Source organism: Varroa jacobsoni, unplaced genomic scaffold (assembly GCF_002532875.2).
Source record: "Varroa jacobsoni isolate VJ856 unplaced genomic scaffold, vjacob_1.0 scaffold_1096, whole genome shotgun sequence".
NCBI classification, from domain to species: Eukaryota; Metazoa; Arthropoda; class Arachnida; order Mesostigmata; family Varroidae; genus Varroa; species Varroa jacobsoni.
In genome coordinates this window covers 192675-204687 of record NW_019213998.1, presented here as the reverse complement: position 1 = coordinate 204687, position 12013 = coordinate 192675, and the positions used below count along the sequence as shown (strand labels likewise).

Below are 12013 nucleotides of genomic sequence, written 5' to 3'. Positions count from 1 at the left end.
GTAGTTATTAAGTTTTTTTTTTGCAATTGCGGCGACTCACGATAAACTAATCCATAGTTAAGTCATTCATCTTTAGGTAATAAGAAAATCACCCCTCAAGCGTTATTTTATCGGGCTAATTATAAATTATTAATAGCGCTTACGTTGTTTTTAAAAGCTTAGTAATATTGTCGAGTCCTTTACTTCTTGAGGTATCGAATGCTTTTCGCGTACGTTAACTAAGTCTGATTGCCAGGCACCGACTGCGTTATTAAAAAGCTTATTTAAGAGTTTGTGCACTCAATGTTACGTGCAAACGTTGTTCTCTTTTTTAGATCATACCGACCTTCGCATTGGCACGTGTTTCCAATTGGGAACTAGATTTATCTTGTAGTCAGTTCACTTAGTGGAATACAGTCTCCGCTGGGTAGGCATAATATTAAGCTATTCAGAAGTATTCGAAGCAAGTAAGGCCTAAACGAAGGACTCAATCTTTGGTGCTGGGAAGGCTCCGAGTTTCGATCCAATAGTGATGTGCCTTGTCATACCGAAGTTTTTGGACACTGTGACCTAACAAACGCTTAATTCAGCAACCTTTGATATTCAAACGAAGCATGGAGATGCTCGAAATATGACCTGGGTCGGGGTACTACATCCGCATGCTCCGAACAATAGGAACGCTAATTGTTGGCCAACGAGACACGCCTGCCTCTAACACCAGCAGGCCCCTCTATATCTATGTTAGATAAAAGCATTCCGTCGCAACGATTACCTACAATTAGTAGTAACCAACTACGTGGAGTTAACACACCATGAACAAAATAAAAATAAACGCAATATACCATAAAGCAATAATAAAAGGATGGATGCGGTGATCTACAAGCCGAGATAGAACGGTGCGAAGATTCGAATGGCAAGGTTAAATCAATCCTTACGTTGACCTCTCTGCTTTATCCGCACCTGTTTGTTGGTCCCGCTGTGTTTTTACCCTAAGACCTACGCACTCGACTGCCAAACGTGAAACGTGCCGTTGTCAAGTGCATCTTGGTGGTCATCGCCTTCCGCCAGTGTGGGCTACACATGATATATTATCTGCCAGATTTCGTCAGATCGATATCGCACTATTGAGCTGGTTCGCAGCCACAGATTCCGGAAGAACTCTGTAAATCGACGCATTTACCATTTGAAGACCGTTTTGATACGCCTACTAGCTCGAGGTTTTATGGCTTTCAGCGATAGCTGAAATTGCACGCTTCCATACACTTCCTGATTCAATATATGAAGCGGACTCGTTTACCGCTATCGTTGGCTAACAGGAAGCAGCTTTTTACAGCCACCGCGCCATTGTGCTTGCATAGTCGAAGACCTGCATTTATTCATTACTTAAACTATAATATTTGATATGTCACAGTATAATAGTTTAGATGTTTCCAGACATTCTCTGGCAATAACCATTTTCTAGGGATGACATGCCGTAGTAACAGTGTCCTGTTATTGAGTTGAACACAAAAATGTAGTGAATATCGGCCTTCTGTGTCTGCAAAGCGGAATTTAATTAAGTCTTCCGTATGCGAAAGTAACTTGGCTCTTGTCTGAGACCGACAATAATACACATAAGGAGAACCATGTTTTTCTGTCGTCAAGGGCCTACTCAGCGTACGTAAAGTGCCACACTGTAGAAATTCAAGATAGTTTATTTCGAATGTATCCGACCTAATACCTATCAAAAAAAAATCAACATGGATATGGTAGAAATTTCTAGATACGGATTGTAGAGATCGCGTCTGTTTCAGCATTGATGTTTGGTTTCCGCTATTGTACCTATTAAATGAACAATTGGCTGCCGCAAAGTTAAAGACTTTAGATACCAATGTACAAAATCAAGTTTGTAATTTTAGTGGGAGTTCTTCCGACGAATAAGAATTAGAAAATATCTAATCTTTGCTAAAGCTCCATACTGGGTTTGTCGTACTCCTCTAGAAAAGAATGGCTTTTTTGCGCTGCCTAAAAAAGGAGATGAGTGTATGCCTCAACGAAAAAAAAAAAAATATATATATATATATATATGTATATTTTATATATATAGACAAAAATGGCACGTTTTTTCTTCGTTAAGGCACGCCCTCGTCCGCTATTTTCGGTACCATAAAAAAGCCATTCTTTTCTAGAACAAAGTCAGTATGACGAATTTAAAACTTGAACAAATATCAGCTAGTGTCTAATCCTTCCTCGCTGAAAGAACTCTTCCTAAACTTACAAACTTCATTTTTGCTCGAAATCGATGGTTTAGGTGGTAACTTTTAAGTAGTTCGCTATAAAATCAATCGGAACATCTTCAATAAGATTTTGATTCTAAGGGCTTGAAAATAAATTTTTGCTGTTAAAATTAGTGGCCGCTCAAGAGAAAAGTATCAACAACCAATTAAATTGTATATCTAGATAAGTTGTAACGATTAGCGTTTTTGCATCACTTAAGGCTGTTCTGAACATTTATGTTTTCGGAACTTCTGCTCAAATGTTAATTTTGCTCAAAATAGGTTTACACATACCAATTTATCTTGACGCAAAGTTACTAGTAAAAAGTTATTTGCAAATTAAAAAAGAAATTCTAAAAATAGGTGAGAATTAACTCTGTAATTGCGATGTTTGTTGTTTGCCATAAATAAGCATGACTACCAGAAACGGCATATACGAAATACGGCATATACGTCTACTATAATATCTACTTTTTTTTCTGACTATTGTATAGAAGAAGAAAGTCCCGATTTAGATGTCCTACTCGGTATTTGTATGTATATATGGGAGCTGTAACGTAAAAGCAGCTTGATGTTCAAAACAACGCTATGCCATGCTATCAAGCGTTAGCTACTTCTCTCAGTACGAAGTGTCCACTATGAACCGTTTTGGCATGTGCCCTAGATCCGACCATACAGATAAATGTCCAGACGAAAATATACAATCTTCATCTTTTTCATTTTTACATGTGTAATAAAAAGCGGTAAACCTTACTCAGTCTAGTCGCTACTACAAAAGGGAGCTTTGACATATTTGACAGTCGACTACTAATGCATCCTTTCAACTCTCCGAGAGACTCTTATTTACATCGCCATTTACATGCTGCTCGTCCAACTATTCGGAAGCTGTTGTCCTATTGTATAATTACCTCAGCGTGTATCATAATCATTTGCTGAAACTTACGTTAAATGAACGTAAGTAAAACAAATCATTAGTAGAGCGGGTAAATTTTACACTTCTTCGGGTCGCCAACAACCGGTACGTCGCTAATTTTCCTACACCGTTACACAACGTACGTTGTACAACGGAAGAAAATAGCGAACCTTTCCGTAAAACGTCATAGTAAAAAAACGCGCCACCGAGTAAGATTACCGGCTAAACAACCGAAAAGTTAGGTGTACGAATAATGCGCAATGATCGTTCAGCTCACACATGATTGTAGTATTCCATTCTAGGCACAGTAGATATGGACTGGTCGTGGAAGTTATGTGGGAGAACAAGACGGCACGAATGGAATTTTTAAAGGAAGCTAAAGCAGATTAAGCTGGGAAACAGGTAAATCTAGTCATGTCAAAGGTTTGAGTTTCAGTCCAAAGGCTCAAAACCTGTGAAGCGAAAGACTGAGACGAAAGACACAAGAACGAGAAGCCACGTTAAATTGAAGTGAACGAAGTCTGAATCTCAGTCAAGCTTTTACTTTTGGTGTGGCATCGAAAATACACAAGGATGTGGAACATGAGGAGACCGCCTCTGATTGAGTCTTTAGCGACCTTTAGGTGTTAGCACGAAAACTGAGGAGTTCTTCTAACGTCTCTGCACAATTAAGCCCAACGAGATTTTCCAACGTGAGACGAGGTAACGAGCTCGGAACTCGAAGATACAATTATTCGAAGTTCGCTTTTCAGCTTCATAAAGGGATATTTATGTTAAATAATTGCCTAGTAGAAAAAAGAGATGCCAATTCGTGGCTGTGATACCTACGGAAAAGGAATTGGCGAAAATAGCTTGCATATATAGTAAAGTATATACGTGTGATAACACTTGTAGACTACATCCTCTGTTTTTTTGTTATGAATGCAAATTTTATGACATGCATATGAGAAGTTAGTTATACAGAAGTCGTCATCTATTTACATTGAGGACATTTAATCGTCATTTCGGTTGACCTTTGCCGAGAGCCGGTTACCGCAGTTGATGCGGAAACAGGAATAACTACGAAAACCTTTGTTTCAGGGCAGAGCAGTCCATCGAAACGAATCAAATATTTATATAGCGGAGCCGCTGTGATTGTGGTCCGCAAGGCCGACCAGAATACATCCCTGATAGCGGGCTGACTCTTGCGTTGCAAATTGTCAATTCCCTGCATGGCAAATGTGATTTTGTTAAGTAAGCATCTGTTGTCGTTGTTGAAATAATGTTTAGGTACGTTGAATGTTGAATTTTATTGCTTGCCAACATAGGTAAGCAAAGGCCAGTAATTGTTTCACGAAGCTGATTTAACACTGAATAGGTTAGTGCGCCGAAGTGTAAGTGAAAAGACTTGTTTTTTACTCAGCCAGGTTATTTTGTGAACCAAGAATTTAAGCTTGGTAACGTAAATTAATGCTGTGTTCATGCTGGTAATAAAGGATGCATTTGCCATTATCATTATTATCATTATCACCATTAACAGGACGAATGTAACCACAGTAAATAAGTAAAGGGCGTTCCAAAAATGAATATATAATATTCATTTAGAAATAATGATGGGACTAAAGCTTGCTTTTTTATAACAAGCACTTAACAAGCATTGACAACGTCGGTGTACGGAGCAGTGTGGTCTTGGCCACGTAAGGCACCTAGATTAAGTTATGCAAAGCATGTGGAAGTCGATCTGGCCTTGTGGTTACACATTTATCAGCAGAGGAGCGTATTCCTATCATTATTGCTATAATAATGACAGTAATTATTGTTATCATTATAGAAGGACAACCCATAATATAGACTCTTGATAGACGCTATATTGAATAAACTGTCGCAACCATGTTTCATGTCGTTTATTGGCATATTGGGTGAGAGAGAAGTTTATCTTAAAGTTGCTTATTAAAAAAAGATAAACTCGGTGAAGGCTACACTTTTTCCTTAGGCATCAGGCGGAGTCACTGGCCGGTGCTCAGGGTACGCATGCGTCCTTCTGTTTCCAAGCAGTTTTCCCATAACTTCCACCAGACGCCGAGTGCACTTAACGACGCGAATCAGTAAGTGAGTGCGTAGATGGTATCTTGAAAGAGGTGAAACAGTGTAAATCAATACGAAGTTTTCGCTAAACGAACGTGACACCGTTTTTGGCCGACGGGAAAAACCAAGCAAAAGAAGACAAATCGAAATGTAACCAGATGTTGCTTGACGGCCCCATATAAATTCATCAACCGTTACGTGCGGACAAAGTAGGAGATTCGTCCGGGTCGTCTGCAAAACGTTCCTCGACCCAAAGGAAGCAAAAGGCACTTGCGACGGATATGACTTGTCGAAAGGTTTATGTTCCGACCTTACTGGCTCCCTTTACAGCCTCAACCTGTATACATACATCATACATACTCGCATCTCGAATTGTTCCCGTCGGCGGTCTGGCCACAATGCATTCCGCAGTACATGTGCGTAAAACCCTAAGACGGTGACGCAACGTGGCTAATACAGAAAATAAGTACAGCAAATTTCATGGCAAAGTACGTATCTCGCGACGTGCTTCTATGAGTCTCTTTTATTCATATATGATATGAAACGAAGTGTTTTTTTCGTCAGGGACTAAAATTTGCAGACAGGTAACACCACCCAATAACACCATGACTGGAATAGACAGATGGATTTGCTTAGCAAGCGTCCATGATACAATAACTGATGTCTAACGTATAAATACAATAGAAGTATGTTATCTAGTATTAGCAGCGCGAATCCATAACTATCATGGCAATGCGTTTAGAGTTTTTCCGTCCGGCGTTGCTGTTAAACGTATCCTAAGATGTGTTGTGGTAATAGTCTCTGGCTGTATCGATTTGAATTATTAACTACTGTCAGATTTATATTAATAAAAGGCCTTCCTGTCATAAGTGTTCGTCTCCTACTAGGAGGCAAGCATCTGAATTCAATGCACTACTTGATGATTCCAAACTATACATGTGCACTGAAGAGGGCAAAGCTGCCACCTTATCAGGCACTTCGTATGCCTTGACAGGCAAAAGGTGATAACCATTATGATGTCCTAGTCAAGTAGCACACGAATTAAAATGGCTGAACATATATGCTATTTATTTTAAAGGTGTACCGTACGATGTGGCGTCAGCGTCGTCCTTCTTGTCGTAAACGAACGCCGCCAAATAGTTCGACTAGATCTAGTTTCGGCGACCAATGAACGTAGTGTGCTTAGTCAGGAACGAGACAGCTTGTTCTACGAGAGGGGCCGTTCAGTCGTCAGCTAGCGCACGTAACGCGTAACGATCAATAACTCATCTTGATGCTCGCAGGCTATCGACAAATGTCTAAATGGCCAGTCAAATGGTAAGTACCTCTCCCTTATAGATCATATGTGCATCGGTCGCATTCGATTTGCTTAATTACCTACCTTTCCACATTAGAAGTATGGCGGTATAATCTGCGCCATTACGATGCAGAAATGTCAAGATTTCTCTCTACAAATGATTGACTTGTTTTATCGATGGAATAGGCCTAATTCAACCACCTTCTGTCGGCTTGATACTACGCGGAAATTGCCGTAAACGAAATCCACTGCCGTCCTGCTACGGAACCCGGTTACGCCAAGTGGACCGTGCATTGTGGAAGCACAAATGTCTTCGTGGCATGAATCTGAGCATATCTCGTCACGTTTCAGTACACAAGCGAGACATGTGCAGATTTCCCTGGGGCTATGGTTTTTGTATGTGTCGCCAGCATCGATGCTGACATCCTGTCTAAGATTTGCGCTTGACCCCGTGGCACAATTTACTGGAGATAGCTGAACAATCAAGCGATTTGCTCGAGTTTATTACATTAAGTCATTACCTCTATCAGACCTCTACCGAAATACTCGTGTATTTCGGTGATGATAATAACGACATAAGTGTCGAAATGTGTGGCGCTGTGAACGCGTAACTAACGCTAAAACAGTAACATTGTCGAATGTCTTGTAGGTGAAGTATAAATTCTGGCCCTCGGAAACTTCATAATGCACGAATCATCGAATTATTCGATGCAGTATAATAAACAGTATTTAAATCTAATATATAAGTACATCACTCGCCAACATTCACTTGAAACACCCAAAACTACATGCTACATGGGAACAGATGCTAATTATTAAACGTCCTCTTTTCGCTTCGATTTATCTTACACCTGATCAGTAACATTTTCATAGAGTTATCGTCTTGCTGGAAATTTACAAAAACTTTAGAACGAAATGCGCCAGTTCACAATAGTCTACAACCAACTTATTCTCCAGCGCTAATTAGCAAACAAAACGATTATGACCTTACGTAAGGCACCTCGTACTTCTGGACCTTTTCTAACTCATCGCGTTTGATATTTCTCAAGTAGGATTCATTATTCCCTCCAAGCGAAAACGAACTTCTATAGCTGTACATACACGTAAAGAGCATGTGCAAATACAGGCAAAATCGTACGTCACATATTAAATACAGCTGTTTCAGTTTTAAAGGATCTTAAAGGTAAACGTCATAAAAAGATACAAAATTTATACGAGCCAAATGTATATTGCAGACTGTAATTGCGACCCCAATATATATATAGTGGCTATCAAATCTAACAAGTAGAACTTGGATTAACCAATGCTGGAGTCCAGAGCCATAAGCATATTATTAGTAATGACCAAAAAAGGCTAGTCGTCTACATCGACCTTTAAAATGAGATTTTTTAGAAAAGATTTGCGAGTTCTACCTGCAGCGGCCTCTCACCACCAAGAACGCTCCGTTACGGGACATCCCTGTAGCTCCTAAAGATGATGGGTTACAATGTCCAATAAACGCAATTGAATCCCTGTTCTTACGCAATGGATCGGATTTTTTTAAATTTCATACTCCAAGCTAGAAATTCTTTTCTTTTTATTTGACTTTTAATGTTGCTGATGATTTCCGTCAAAAGAAAGCTGAAACATTAAGTTGGAAAGCTTTGCGGGCAAGAGCCTATTATCCAAAAAGTTCGTTAACAGCTTTCGAGATACTTCGTGACATGTTGATCCATATATTTAATTTCGAAGGCTATAGAAAAAAAAATATCCGACAAGAGGAATATAGGACAAGATGGCGTAATGTTATGTAAATTCTTAGCCAATTATAATCAGCTAATAACTCCTTCAGATAGCGCGACTACCTTCAGCATTAATAACATTACTTCTTATATAGAGACCCGAATTATAACTAATACTATAGCTAGAAATCTACTTGGCGTCGAAACCGTACTAATGTTGTTAACATAAGTTCCTTAGAGGTGGCTTGAAAAGTAAATGGTCATTTATCAAGGACTGGGTCGTATCTAAGCAAGTCGTGTAATTAGGCTAGATTAATTAAGCTGATAAATCAACAATCTCAAATAATAATATATAAAAAAATCCTAGCAGTACTTATGATTGCTTAGTACGTATATTAGTATGAGGGGTAAATGGGTTCGGAAGTCATCTAATAACAGAAGACACATAACGATTCGACGACAAATAACGACCATCAGAAAATCTCAACGTCATGTTTATAGGAGTCTCTATCCATTGTTATAATGCGAACTTAAAGAGCTGGCTGATTTTTTTCTCTCTGTCAAGATGCATCGAATAGACCCGTGGTAAACAAAGTATAATCCAAAATAGTTATATAAGAGCCTTGTTCCTTCTTCGTATATCTTGGTTGGCCTCATTTTAAGCCCGACCGTCGTCAGGTATCAGTTGCATCACTGCCACCATTCTAATTGTTATTATTATCATCTCCGAAGTCTATCTATTTGTGTACGGATGCTGTTTATCGACCTCAGCTTCTACTTTATTGTCGTCCGATGCAAATTTCCTAAGATACTAGCGGAATAGTCGGGTTACAACACCCGCATTCCGGGTCAGACGAGCCACACCCCACCTCTAAAAGAGAAATAGAGAATAAATGCATATGATGGAGAACGGAGTATATATACGAATGTGTCATTGTCTGTTATGCATCTGGCATAAGCGCATGATAGCTAACACGAACAATCCATTATTGTTTACCATTAATCAATTATTATTATTAACGAGCTCGAGTAGGTGTCTACATAAAGAGAAGATATCCATAGGGTTAGGTTTACCGATAGGAGATGATTTATGATAAGCTAAATCTTGAGGAACAAACCACTCGGGAACGGTTAGCCTGGTTGGGGGTTCGGCAACAGCACGGTAGCATCCTGCGCGGCGTCAGTGCGACTACATATCTGCGTTACGGAAAAAGGACAACATACGAACGAAATGTAACTTGTAATTGCAAGGTCAGCTGGAAAGGCCGGCACTGTGAACAAACTGAGAAGAAGGACGCAGGCGATAGGGAAACTGCAATTCGAGACAACATAAGCGATTTGCCATTCATCTACACTGCTGTTCGGCCAGCTGGCCTGGCAAGAGACAGCTATTATGTGTTGTAATATGGGGCTTTCATGGACTTTCTACATGGATAGAGATCAACCTAGTGCTACAGCGGGCCGAGACAAAAAATGACGATATGGGAAAAATACATACCGAATCATGGATTCGGCTGAAGCCAACGGTGGAGTAGGCCGCAGGTGACAGGACGTAGCCAAGGTTAGGACCTAGTTAAAGTGTGTTTAAATGAAGTGTTTAAATTTTTAGCAAGTTGTCGCTTAAAAACCCCGGTAGGTAGATGTAGAACTGATCGCTGCGGAAATTTCTAGGGTGGCAACTGTTTGACGGTGGTGCTAGACTGGTGCGCGGTTGACATTTTCGCAGCTCTAACGAAACTACTGAAGACGGCAAAATTCCACCAACCAATCATGGAGCCTTCGTTGTTGGTGATGACGCAGCTGCGAATATAGGCCTCTATATATGTTTGCTTATATGCGAGATTATCTGCCGGGCATTAATACTACTAATAAATCCGTATAATAACTTTATTTAAGGTAACAAAGCAACATATTTATGAGCGTGTTGTAACAGTTTGGATGATCCTGTTAGTAATGTGCAGTGTAGCATGAAGCTAAGAATGTTCGAGTTGGGGGCGCACACGTTACAGGATCATCCACGTAACGTTTTAGACAGTTGAAAGGGATTGAACTTCAAGATGCCGTGCGTGGGACGCGTTTCGATCTCGCACAAAATTGGGCGAAGCGTTCGGTATTACGGACGAGGTAATAATTAGGAGTAATATTTTATTGCGGTATAGTTATCGATTTGATCAAACATGGTTTATATCCTTCGATAATTCAATAACTTATTCCAGTTGATGCCGATAGCGCTTGTAACACGTCATTTGTATTTTGTCCAGCACTAGCTTTGTTGCACAAAATACAGGGATTCCTTCACCATGAATATGAAAGGAAAGCGCCGATTTATCAAACAAAAAAGAAAAAAGGTTGCATTTGGCTTTTATTTATAAAGCTTGCCCTTTATTTGTTGGCATTTGTTTGCAACGAGCTTAAAACTCGTATGCTATTTCTAATGATGCAATTTCATTCACGTGTGGCCGCAGATACTAGATAATACGTTCGGTTTATAAACGTGTGTATAATTACTTCGCGAGCTGCATAATGCTATCGACTATTTTTCAAATACGAATTTAGCCAGCAGCTGGTATAGATAGGAAAAGGAAAATACTCGAACGATGAAGTGCACCAGTAAGTTTGTTGTCGCAAGCGCAGCGGAAGCCAGCCTCGTACGAACCCATAGAGATATACAGGCCCGTTTGTAACGTCTTCAGGCTTCACAACTATACATGTTTTTATGATGAAATGTCCACAGGTATGACTCAAGCACAAATGACACTGAGTCAGTTAGGCTGCCCATCGTCCACAAGCAGCTACTGTTCGCCCTCTAGGAAAGCTCTCGTTCAACCTTTTTGACCATGCGACCCTGATCCTTTTTAATCTGCAGCCCCGTACTTGTAGCAATACTTGTTGTGCTCAATAGAATATGCTCGATACATGTTCCACTTGCTTTTCCAGGTCCACTGCTCATCGTTGTTCGTGTTAAGTTCTAAAAAAATGTACAGACGAGCATTTACGCTTGGCCACAGACACACAGCACCGGATGATCTCATTGCGCCCTAACTGATCCGTAAATGAGCGTACTTGTTCTTTTTCAAAGGACTCGCCCTATCATGTTCCTGCATGTAGGACTAACTATCACAATTTTAACACTAGATGTAGTCCATACCCACCTAGAGACTAATCAGATCGTCGCGGGTAGCTTGCTGGGGCAGACATTGTATGTCGGCATCTCATTGACATTTGGAACAAAAGCAGCAACATCAAATGATATGTACGAATGTACGTTTATAAGCGCGATAAGATATACATCCTATTTCAACGAAATCGGCGATAAGACCATACTAACCATGCGTCCAATTATCAATAGGATTTACCCTAGTTAATGGCTTTATAGTAGCTAACAGGAGGGCGTACTGTCCTTGAGTACGTTTCAAGAAACTCCTTAAAGTATTGCCAGAATATAATTTAGTGTACGCTGATAGTCTGGGACTAACGAAAACAATCAGAAGCAAATCAGAACATAACCGGTACCGTACGGTGTGGGAATTTAATTATTAGAGTTTAACAAGCAATACCAGAATTGCGGAAAGTACTTACGCTGCCATACTATCAGCTAAACACTTCAAGAGTGCGCAATTCTAAATTGATGAAAATACCATCCCCTCATTACTGGTTAGGACGTTGTATACGGTAACTGGCACATTGTCAACTGGGGTAACTCGAGAAGCTCACTTGCTGATGAAGATAGCGAGAACATGGAACAGTAACTGATTGTTACTCAAACTTAGCGTTACGGTAAGTG

At 40.0% G+C, this 12013-nt stretch overlaps 1 long non-coding RNA gene across 1 annotated transcript; it reads right to left on the bottom strand.

Moving 5' to 3' along the window:
• Nucleotides 1-8723: 8723 nt before the first annotated feature.
• LOC147752665 (uncharacterized) lies at nucleotides 8724-9947 on the bottom strand. The gene is made up of 3 exons (XR_015313509.1): nucleotides 9728-9947; nucleotides 9304-9426; nucleotides 8724-9100 (listed from the first exon to the last, which is right to left on the bottom strand). It is a non-coding gene; the product is annotated as an uncharacterized LOC147752665 (long non-coding RNA).
• Nucleotides 9948-12013: the final 2066 nt, after the last annotated feature.